The sequence below is a fragment of the Balaenoptera ricei genome, chromosome 2, assembly GCF_028023285.1.
Source record: "Balaenoptera ricei isolate mBalRic1 chromosome 2, mBalRic1.hap2, whole genome shotgun sequence".
NCBI classification, from domain to species: Eukaryota; Metazoa; Chordata; class Mammalia; order Artiodactyla; family Balaenopteridae; genus Balaenoptera; species Balaenoptera ricei.
In genome coordinates this window covers 185,642,052-185,654,259 of record NC_082640.1, presented here as the reverse complement: position 1 = coordinate 185,654,259, position 12,208 = coordinate 185,642,052, and the positions used below count along the sequence as shown (strand labels likewise).

The 12,208-nt window shown below is 48.0% G+C and overlaps 1 protein-coding gene across 5 annotated transcripts in view; it reads right to left on the bottom strand.

Moving 5' to 3' along the window:
* TRAF3 (TNF receptor associated factor 3) overlaps positions 1–12,208 on the bottom strand; it is a 113,128-nt gene that overhangs the window by 61,186 nt on the left and 39,734 nt on the right. For 2 of the 5 annotated variants that reach the window (XM_059915052.1, XM_059915049.1), the window contains exon 2: positions 8,237–8,291. The exons of 1 other annotated variant lie outside the window; for it this stretch is intronic. The gene's annotated coding sequence lies outside the window, so the exon portion shown is untranslated. Of the gene's footprint in view, positions 1–2,963; positions 3,041–7,788; positions 7,881–8,236; positions 8,292–12,208 lie in introns of all 5 variants that reach the window. 2 more of the 5 variants (XM_059915051.1, XM_059915050.1) reach the window with 2 other exon arrangements.

Sequence of the window (12,208 nt, the reverse complement as noted above, 5' to 3'; positions counted from 1 at the left end):
AGAGCAGAAATAAATGAAACAGAAACAAAGAAAACAGTAGCAAAGATCAATAAAACTAAAAGCTGGTTCTTTGAGAAGATAAACAAAATTGATAAACCATTAGCCAGACTCATCAAGAAAAAGAGGGAGAGGACTCAAATCAATAAAATTAGAAATGAAAAAGGAGAAGTTACAACGGACACCGCAGAAATACAAAGCATCCTAAGAGACTACTACAAGCAACTCTATGCCAATAAAATGGACAACCTGGAAGAAATGGACAAATTCTTAGAAAGGTGTAACCTCCCAAGAATGAACCAGGAAGAAATAGAAAATATGAACAGACCACTCACAAGTAATGAAATTGAAACTCTGATTAAAAATCTTCCAACAAACAAAAGCCCAGGACCAGATGGCTTCACAGGTGAATTCTATCAAACATTTAGAGAAGAGCTAACACCCATCCTTCTCAAACTCTTCCAAAAAATTGCGGAGGACGAAACACTCCCAAACTCATTCTATGAGGCCACCATCACCCTGATACCAAAACCAGATGAAGATACTACAAAAAAAGAAAATTACAGGCCAATATCACTGATGAATATAGATGCAAAAATCCTCAACAAAATACTAGCAAACAGAATCCAACAACACATTAAAAGGATCATACACCATGATCAAATGGGATTTATCCAGGGATGCAAGGATTCTTCAATATACGTAAATCAATCAATGTGATAAACCATATTAACAAATTGAAGAATAAAAACCATATGATCATCTCAATAGATGCAGAAAAAGCTTTTGACAAAATTCAACACCCATTTATGATAAAAACTCTCCAGAAAGTGGGCATAGAGGGAACCTACCTCAACATAATAAAGGCCATAAAAAAAAAAAAAAAATGGGACTTCCCTGGTGGCGCAGTGGTTGGGAGTCCTCCTGCCGATGCAGGGGACATGGGTTCGGGCCCTGGTCTGGGGGGATCCCACATGCCGCGGAGCAGCTGGGCCCGTGCACCACAACTACTGAGCCTGCATTCTAGAGCCTGCGAGCCACAGCTGCTGAAGCCCGCGCGCCTGGAGCCCGTGCTTCGCAGCAGGAGAGGCCGCTTCAGTGAGAGGTCCGCCCACCACGACGAGGAGTGGCCCCCGATCGCCGCAACTGGAGAAAGCCCACGCACAGCAACGAAGACCCAACACAGCCAAAAATAAATAAATAAAATAAATAAATTTATAAAAAAAAAAAAAAAGTTATCCAGTAGTCCAAATTCCTCCCTGGTCTCTTGAGGAACTAAAATAATGATATTCAGCAACTTGTCCAAAGTCAGAGTCACCAGGACTGAAACCCAGGTCTCACAGACCAGCACTGCCTCCGTGGTAGCTTGTCACGATGGCTCTGACACCTGTAAGCTCACATCCTGGGCAATCACCTAATACCTTAGCAATAAGCAAAATACACACCTCAAAATTCCCAAGACATCAGTAATGCCTAGCAGATGCATTTGTCCTTTTTTTTAAACCAAGCACCTTTTTTCATTGCTTTGAATTTCAGCATTGACATCCCTGGGTTTACGTATTCCCTTAGGACTAACAAATGGCACTCACAACCAGATGCACCAAAAAAAAGCACCTTTAGCTGAACCAAGTAAGGCCATTTCAGACTTCAAGGAAGGTACTGAGACCTTGGCTAGGCTAAAATGAATTTTCTCACATCATTTAAATAATCATTTGCTTAGTTTCTAGCCACTTTAATGTGAGAATTGACCAGAATTACTTTGCTTACTTTTGAAAAGCATTATCCAAATGGATTTGAACAAGGAGGAGGCAAGGAGCTACTCAAGAATAAAATGACTACCCCATGCCACCGGGTAATAGAGTTAAAACTACCCGTGGGTAAAATACGCCACGGTTTGGAACTACAAGGCGATGGTGAGTTTGGTTTCGTTTCTGGCCTTGTGATAGGTTTCTCTGAAGTCTTACTCACCTGAAGTCATGACCAAACATCCATTACCACTGCATACTTACTTTAGTCTTAAAATACAAAATGTCAGAAATATTTTGACAGAGTCAAGTTGAAAATTTAAGATAGCCAGTGAAATCTTAAATATCACTACAATCTCTTTGAATTTAATATTCTTCATGCTACATAAACCCTCTAGAATAAATCTACTTCCTAATCAAATGTGACCCCTGCTGCTAAGATTGCTAGACCCACCAGTACAAAGTTTCCTATGTGGCATCCAACTGATCATATTATTTTAACTTAGAGTTATACAAAAGCGTGAAACCTTTCCAGGTCACCCTGAAATTTTCATCTAATTGTTCTTTCAAATAAACTCTATTCTGCAGTGTTGGCTTTGGCTTAATATAGTTATGATTCACTGCAGTTTACTCAGTGAATTTAAATAGAGATTTGTTATGCAACATCAAATCCCTTAGGTTGCTCCCAAAATGAATCAATATTTTGAACACAAAATATTCTACTGTCAACACCTTTTATACGAATAAAATGCCTACATTAATAAAATCTTCCATCAGAATAATATGAAAATAAATCTTTATTTGTAGGTTAAAGCAGTGCTGCTAAGCGACGCCAGCACAGACCCAGCAAGTTGAGAGCGCCCTGACGAAGCACAGGGAGCGAGCACCTCCGTGCGGGGGCTCCGCAGCGCCCGGCACCACACCCTGCACACAGCACCCGGCTGAGTCCCAGGTGGTCCCGGGCAGTTGGCACAAAAGCTAGGCTTGTCTGACCCCAGGGGCCATAAGTGCCTGATAAATATTTTTGAATGGTAGGTCCCTTCTCACAGTCTAGCACCTGTCATGAGGCAAACGAAAGAGAATTTCCTATAAAGTATCCACAGCACCAGGGCAGGTTTTACTAGTTTCTCAAAACTTTCTCATTCTCCTCAAAAATCTCTATCCTTAAATTAGAAGGATCCATTTGAATCTGCTATCCCGACAATATATTTGTCCACTTACATGAAAAAGAACTTGAGGGAAGAGCAGAGGAAGGAAGGACCCATACAAAGTCATCTGTTCTTAGTAGTTTCCAACTCCTTGGAGGAGAGAGAAAACAGAAGTATTCAATCATTTGAAAAAATAGGAAGTTAGTCATGGAAGAAAGATTTCTTGGTTGAATGGGAAAACACTTGAAAACTTCCAAGACTGCCCTACAAAGGAAAGGTCAGTGCAGAGCACGACAACCCCCTCAGAGGAAAACTCTGGTGCCCAGTCTCACTCGGAACCCAGCATGCAGCCTAGTGCCGGGGTGGCGCAGGCACCGTGCCAGGAGCAGGGGACAAGGAGGGCAGGGCCCTGCCCCCCAGAGCTGCCGCCTGGGGGAGGGACACAAGTAACTGTGGGTGGGTGTGCGTGCACGAGACGTGAAAACTGCTGAAGGGAAGCACGTGATGAATGCGCCAGTGACCCCCTGCGTGGGTGCAGGGAAGGCCTCCCTGAGGAGAGGGTGTCTAAGCCATAAACTGAAGGATCGGTAGGAATTAACTATTTCTGAAATTCTCAGATTAAAAAGTGGCTCATACTGAACATCAACTCAATAGCTCATTTTATAGGTTTTACAGGGGAAAAAAATCCCATATAATTCTAGGGTATCGAACTTTTTGCTATACTTCTGCTTGATTTTAATGAGTGTGTACACATATGTATATATAATTAGTGTGTATACATTTATGTATATAGTAAGTGTATAACATATACATAAACACACTAACATATTTAGCACAAGGATGTAAATACATATACAAATATAATAATATACTATACTGATAAATATCAGTGCTTGATAAATATTAATAAATATTAATTGAATGAGAGGGTTGCTGGCCAGAGCTTAGAAAATGCGTTTGTTAAAAAGATACTTTTCGGACTTCCCTGGTGGTGCAGGGGTTAAGAATCTGCCTACCAACGCAGGGTACATGGGTTCGAGCCCTGGTCCAGGAAGATCCCACATGCCGCAGAGCAACTAAGCCTGTGCACCACAACTATTGAGCCTGTGCTCTAGAGCCCGCGAGCCACAACTACTGAGCCCGTGTGCCACAACTATTGAAGCCCACGCGCCTAGAGCCCGTGCGCCGCAGCAAGAGAAGCCACCGCTATGAGAAGCCCCCGCACCGCAACGAAGAGTAGTCCTGGCTCGCGGCAACTAGAGAAGAGCCCACGCGCAGCAATGAAGATCCAATGCGGACAAAAATAAAAAATATTTTAAAAAATAAAAAGAGATACTTTTCAGGAATTCCCTGGTGGTCCAGTGGTTAGGACCCTGCGCTCTCAGTGCCGAGGGCCCGGGTTCAATCCCTGGTTGGGGAACTAAGATCCCACAAGCTGTGAGGTGCGGCCAAAAAACAAGAAAAGAAAATTAAAAAGATGCTTTTCTTCTCACACTTTTTTCCAAGCAACAAACTAAAACCTGAACAGTAATTCACTTCCACGCATTAAATTACATTTCAAAAATATCTTTATTAAAGGGGATACAGGAGCTGTTTTTCCACAACTCATAACAGAAGGCCTTGTTCTAAATTAATATTATAAACAGAGTTTTTAGATGAGCAAATCTGAATGTAGAAAATGAATTTGCTCTCCAAGATCTGTAGCTGCAAGCTGTAATAAGCCACGCTACTCATGATGATGAATGATAAAACTGTCCAGCGTTATTAGACGTTCTGAAAACCCCAGGCAGAATAAAAAAGGAAGCAACGTTCTTGTGGGTTTGGACTTAAGGTTCCAAACTAAGAAAGATTCCTATACTCTGGGCAACAAGACCCATGGCTGGGGTTGGAGGATGAAGGTCACCCCGGGAGGCTGGACAGGAGCCCAGAGGCCAGGGCTCAGACACTCCCCTCTGGGGTGGGTTTCAGTGAAACAGAGGCCTGGCAGGGAGGGACTGAACGAAATAATTTCTTGAGGTTTTAACATTTCACAATCCATGTCTTCCATCATCGAGAGTATCAAGGAGGCGTGTCTTCACGGTGCAGCAAATCCAAGCCCCATCCTAACCCTTTCTCTGTGAGCTGAGCATTCAGGAACAAAAGTGGTCACTCAGAAGACAGAAGTCACCTCGTTACGCAGATGTGCTACGGCCGAGCACAAACCGCAAGGGAAGCACGTGAAAGGGGGGCTTACTCCGATCTGAGGGTCTGAAGACCCTTGCAAAATAACCCTAATTAATGAATCTGCCTGTGAAATGCCATTCTGTAACATATGCAGGGCTGTGAAATTGTCATTTTTAATTGAATATCATTTTTTTGACAAGTCAAGATACTTTCCTTCTTCAATTAAAGTAATTTTTATTCTTCTAAGCCAAAGAACAATTTAAATGAGATTATACTGTTGAATTCATTGTTAGTTGATCACAGGCTTCCAACACCAGTGCCTGATGCACGTACCATAAATGAGCAGCTACTCCTCATCTGGACGTGAACAGGGGTCAACAGTTCGAGAGTGTGTCGGCTTTTCCCTCTGGGGCTTTATCTCCTCTAAACTACCTGGGGAACTGAACACCTTGTTGTTTGCTGAGGCACTTGCTTTAGAGACCTGATTATTAGGCTCTTAGGTAAGGCACCTAGCTTACATGATTCCTCATTAAAAAAAAAAACAAAAAAACCCACAGTGTTTCCCAAGATTTAAAAGCAGGAATGTCCTCCACCTGAAAGGTTACTTCTAAGGCTCCTGATGCAGCTCTCTTGAAAGGTAATTTAATCTCACTTAAGTGGAATGATGCCTTGGGTCCTGGGCTCTTCATGCAGGGCCAAACCGTTCCAGATTTCCCCACATTCTACCACATGCCTCTAAGCAATGGGGTCCAGAAACTACTGGACCTACCCACTGGCCTTATTCCTTCTGTCCTCTTGGCTCACCACCTCCCCCCCCCAAACCTGCGACAGCCCTATCACTCTTCAGGGGCTTCGGACACTGCTGAGTTCCTGCTGTGCACCGAGCCAGAGATCCAGCGCTGAGGGAGGGGCGGGCTGCCCTGCTGAAGCTCTCCAGGCCGGCGCAGCAGCCAGGGGCCGAGAACTAGCTGTCCGACGGCCTCGAAGCCCGAGCAGGAGATGGGCGGCCCAAGCCACGTCTGCGTCGGGACCACTGACCAGGCAGGTGGCTCGGATGGATTTGTGTAGGCCAGAGGCAGGCAAACTTGGGTCCACCGTCTTGTAACTAGTTTTACTGGAACACAGCCATGCTCATTGGTTTACGTATGTCCTACAACAGCAGAGACCCAGGACTGGCCCACAAAGACTAAAACATTTAACTATCTGGCCCACTACAGAAAAACTGTGCTGACCCCTGGTCTAGGCTGTCAGCAGCCCTTTCCTCTTTGGGCCATGCCTCGGCTTCCTTCCGCCCAGGAGGTCAGCTTCCGCGCGTGCACGCATGAAAGGGAACAGCGCACACCCACGGGAGGGCAGGCAGGAGCGCGAGTATGTGTGCGGTACGCGCGGTGGGGGAGGAACGCGCAGGCACAGCACGCGTCTGAACCTGCCCCCGCCCAGCAGACATCCCGTGCTCCATTCTCCTCCGACAGGGACCCAGCCAGAGATGTCCTTCCCACTGTAGCACAGTCTCTGCCCCTCACACGCTTTCCTTACTTCCCCTCCACGAAAACCCCGTTCAAGGCTCACCTCTTACCAAACACCCAGGGTGAACTCCCGTGCACATAACAGATGCTCCAAGCGCTGCAGCCAAACCCAATTCAACCCGTCAGGTTATCACCTTCACGCTTCAATTTGAGTTCATGTATCAGCAAACATGGCCTGAGCGCCTGCTAGGTCCTAGACACCCAGCACCACAGTTTAACATAATGCACAGGAATCCTAATCTTTCATTTGTACTTGTCTGTTGAATAAATTAGATTAAGAGTCTGATTATCATTTTGAGGTGATAAAAACTGTTCTGGATGAACAACTGAGAATGTACTAAAAACTACTGAACTGTACACTATAACAGGGTAGAGTTTATGTTATGCAAATTATCTCCAAAAAGCTGTTATTAAATTTTTTTCTAAGGTTAATCATTTTTTAAAAAACAGTAATTTCTTAAGCTTTCTACACCTAGCATGTAATAAAATGCCATGTCTAATACTGGTGAATGGAAACACTACGGACTGCAGTAAGTAGGCTTCGTAACAAGTCACCCCAACACGGAGCGGCCTAACCCCCACTCGTCACGTTCACAGGCTCTGCGGGCTGGGGCTCTGCTGGACCGGGTACAGTGCCGACAGCACGCCTCAGCTGGGAAGCGAGAAAAGCGCAACGCCAGAGTCGCTTGCCCGGCCATTCACTCGCCCATCCCGGGGGGCTGCTGATTGGGGCCTTGCCATGTGACCTTCCTGCCCGGGCTAGCTGGGCTTCACAGCATGGCTTTCCCCACAGCAAGTGTCCCCAGAAGAGAAGCCAGGCAAAAACTGAACCCTTTTTTTTAAGACCTAGCTTGGAAGTCACACAGCATCACTTCTGCCCTACTACTGGGTGAGGCAGGTCACACACCTGGCCCAGGTTCATAGAGAAGGAACAGAGAGAGACCCACCTCCCGGCCAAAGTCCCACTGTGGGACAGTCCACAGGATGGGAGGTGTCCCTGAGGCCATTTAGGAAAATACAGGCTGTAATACAAGCCCAATCTTCTTGAAGACTGGCAAATTAAAAATCTGGGTGAACCGGCATCTGGCCCATCAAGCTGTATTTCAAGCCCTGTGAGCTGAACCTCTTATTACTTGCAATAAGCTGTGACTCGTAAGCTGCACCTAATATTGCTATGTTGTTCTGCCTTAGTAAATACAGTATCGTCACCTTGATTCGATAGGTGATGATTCAAGTTCACCCCTGGAGACCGCTGGGCACTTAGCTTCGCTGGAAAATACCGTAGGCAGGCGGAAGTGCAGCTGTGGAGGAAGAATTCATCTCGACACCCAGGCTGTGTGCTCCGGTGCACCCGCCGCCCATCGCTCAGCACAGCACGCGGCCTGGGGGTACAGGGTGCGCCCTCCCCCACCCCCATCCCTGAAGTCTGCAGCACAGCGAGCAGGAGCTGCTCAATGGCTGATGGAGGAAAGAAGGAAGGGAAGGTAGGAGTTTTTTAAATTACAAATTAGAGAGTGCTATTCCAGTTATCATGATAGGCCTCTTTTCCGTCAGAGGAAAGCAAAAAACAGTGAACTGAGAGCAAACCTCTTCTGTCAGGAAAGCGATCCTGAGGAGGACAGAGAGCCAGGTTTCTGATCCCAGATCTGGTTCTCACCTGCTTTGGGACCTTAACCAAGTGGCATAACTTCTCTGGGCCTCAGTTTCCTCATCTGTAAAATAAAGGGAGTGAATTAGATGAAGATTCCTAACTTCCTCATTCCTAACAGGTGAGTCACTGCAACACACCCACTGAGGTAAGCCTGAGAGGTCAACTCTCCTTCAAGTTGAAAGTTCAAACGATATGATCTGAATGTTTGTTAACAACAAAAGTGAGCTCTCTGCAAGGGTGAACTGTCCTCCCGAACCGGTGGGGCTAAGCTCAGGAACGAGGGCCTCAGCAGCCGTCCTCGTCCTCGTCCCCAGGGCTGCCTCAGACCTCAGCCCCCCAGGCAGCAGGCTGTCTGGGCGCCTTTTACAAAATATTAGCAAACAAATACTTCAGTCCCACGCAATCAAGATATCAATACAGTTTAAATGCACAGGACAACTGGTTTTCAAACAAACTATGCTACACATATTTCTAACAACCAGCAAACGATCCTTTGGTAATGAAGAGAATAGGCCTTCGTCTATTATTTTCACAAGTTTGGCACTTTGAGTGTGGGTCTTTCTAACTTGGGCCTCCCCCTCCAAAGCCAACCATCCTGATATCCTGGAAGCAGAAATAGGCAGGGCCCCCTCTCTGGAAGTCAGGCTCTCCTGGCGCCCTGGGGTGTGTTGCTGGAAAGAAGCCCTGCAGATGGAGAGAGCTCTGCCAGAACCTCACCAGCACACAGGGCTGCGGCCGTGCTTTGGGTATGTCGAGGACTGCCAGCCCCCAGGAGGCATGGACGTGCCAGTCCGTTCTACGCTGCCCGCACACAGAGGGCTGGGATACTGCATGCACACAGGCTAGTCCCCAACCTCAAGTAGAAAACCATCTCTCAGCCACAGTCTGTTGCCAGGAACCAAGAGACCAAGGCAGATGTCACCAGAGGAAGAACTGGGCCGAAAGGACAACTCTGGTAAACGAAGAGAAAGGATGTGCTGCTCAAGGGAAGCTGAATTTATTTACACTAATCATGAATGTAGGCTCTCAGCTGGAACATCTCACTTAAAATGCCAGAAGGTTCAGAACCCATTCATAAGCTTTTCAGAATGCATGCAGTCGCCATGGTAACCATGACATTATATTTCTAGGCGTTGCACATGTAACGCACACATGTAACATGCATTACCACCCGTAATGCATTTAATACTGTTTGGGGCCACCAACTCACAGCAAAATAAACCTGAGCTCTGACTCTCAGCCTGCCTCTTAGACGAACAGAGCAGAACAGCTGGAGGTAGCATCCAACTCGCCCCAGGATGAGGACAGGGCTGCACACGCTGAAAAGGCTCATCTGAAGGCAGATGAGAACCAAGGAGAGCAGACTGCATCAGCCTCCACCATATGGTTAAGATTTTATAAAACAAAATGTTCCCTGCCAGATTCATGAAACTGTCGTTGCTTAAGTTAAAGAAACCAACATACTACATCCATAGCTACATCTCTGGAATTCGACCATGTTTAGCAAGTCAAAGAAAAAGCAGATCTCTTTAAAGAACATCTTTAATTTATTTAGAGGGCATTTGTCAACACAAATAAGGTAGTTGTTCAAATGTCCAGACTGTCTTTAATAAGAAATCAAAGTTTTATTTCTCAGCTTCAGAAGAGATCTACTCAGTCATAATTCTTTACCTTCATCAGGGACATTGATAAACATTTAAAATACACATCATGCATGGTTTTTAAAGTCCCTTACCTTCTCATAATCCACCATGAACACAGAGAAGAAAACAAAATTACCGTGCACAACCTGCAAAGGCATCTTCAGCCTCACATCCCCAGGCAGCCCACTGCATCGGGAACTTAACAGAGCCGCTGCAGGACATGCCTGTGCTGGCACAGTGTCCACAAAATTGCCTCTGTCCTCATCACTAAACAGCTAAGTCCAGGGGAACGTCGCCTTCATTACCCCCTCCTTCAGACTGCAGGCCACAGGTAGCAGCTGTGAAGGGGAGCAAAAGACCTCCCCGCCGGTTGTTGCCATATTAACAGAGACTTTGGCAACCGCTGCATTGCAGTCTTTCTGCAAGCTACCAACCTCAGAAGCAAGAGCGCTGGAGAGAGACTCTCCAGCACAGGAAGCTGCCTTTTGCATCACAAAGATTTTGTAAAGATCTTTTTAAAAAACGTTGCAAAAACCTTGTGGGGAGCATTTCTAGATTTCCAACCTGTTTCCGAAAGGCTGACTAGTTTGTGGTGTTCACTGGAGGATGGCTTTGACAGTGTACTGTGCTGGGTGAAAATGCGGAAATCAATGAAACGTGCGTGACGACACACCATCTTTAATGCTCAGGTAGTCCCGGTGAGAGTCCTGCACACCTGCTGCCTACCACCAGCTTCAGAGCCCGACGGAGGAGCTCCTGGGAACCAGCCAGGACTTTCACTCCAGAAGATGCAAGCGCAGCAAGCACTTCTAGTGCCTCAGTGGCAGCAATCACCTTGAACACTCAGCTACCTTCACAGACAGCGCACTTGAAATATTAAACCATTGCCCGTACAACCAAACTCAGAAAAAGACACTTAAGATAGTGGCATGCTTACTAAGTGACCTTTCATCTTCGTTGCTTCATTCAGTTTACTTAGTGAACGTTAACCACGTGCTATCTGTGAAAGGACGTGAGTAAGGCCGAGCTCGCTGTCCTGATGGCGAGGGGCTCTCCAGTGGGGTGACACATGGAGGACAAGTCATTCCAGGCTGGAGGACTGGAATGCGGGGGAGGGCAGCGCAGCCGGGGAGACAGAACTGGAGCTGGTGTGGGGTTCCAGGGCAAGGTTCTATGAGGAAGAACATCTAACAGGAGCTAAAGGATGGGCCCCCCGCTGAGAAAACGGGGAGACGACGGGAGAACACCCTCAAAATGGTGCAGCGTTCCTCGGCACGTGCCAGTGAGTCCCCAGCGAAAGCACGTGCCGGCTCCGTCCTGAAGCCCGTCAGACCCTCACGGCCGCCCGGACAGACATCCGAGCACCCGGTCCCTGAAGCACACACTCGTCCTGGGCGCATGGCCACCAAGCGGAGGTGGCCGGTTCTGAACGGAACAGGGCGGCCCTGCACCAGGCCCCCCGGTACACAGCAGCTGTCCCCCCGCGGCTCCAGCCACCACCTCCCGGCGGGGTTACCGTGGAAGCTGCCGAGCCCGCCGCTGACCAGGTAACGGACCAGGTAAGGGAACCAGCAAATCAAGGACCCTACTACTGGCCACTCCCCCCTCGAGCGGCAGGACCGGCCCGTGGCTTCCCCGCAAGCAGCCCGCCCTTCTCCCGGGGGAGAGCCCTGCTCTGCCTTCCCTCTGCCCCCGACTCCTCTCACTCCTTAGGCTCCGGAATCTTCTCCCCCAGGAAGTCCTCACCGGCGGACTTCCCACCCCCAGCAGCCAGGACCCTTCCACTGGGCTCCATCGGCCCCAGTGGTGACCACACTATAAGGAAGTGACACTGCATATCTGCAGGGCCCAGCACGTCACCGGTGTGGCCAGCGTTCGCGGAGGGGCCCCACGGGGCGGCCCCCTGCTCCACGCCGTGAGGAGCTCCCGCGTCACCTCCCCCTGAGGCGCAGAGGATCTCAGCTACAGGCCAGGTGGGAGGCCCAGGAGTCACGCCGCCCCGGCTTCCACAGGCTACAGCCTCACCACAGGCACCGGCCCAGGCCCAGCTGCACCCCCTGGAGAAGAGGGTGCCTCCCTGGGGCTTCACTCAGGGGAGCAGGAGGGAGCACATTTATGGAAATGCTGCAGCCTTCCCACCTCGATCTCTCCCCAGAAAGGCACCATGTGAATAAATGAATATCTCAGACCAAACCAGAGGCACCTCACGAGTGAATTCCTGACTGGCCGGATCATCTCACAGCACAAGGTGGATGATCAGAAGGGAAGGTAGAAAGAGACAGCGTGAGGACGTTTCTCGTCGCTTTATAGAAACCCACTAGAGTGGTTTAGGACG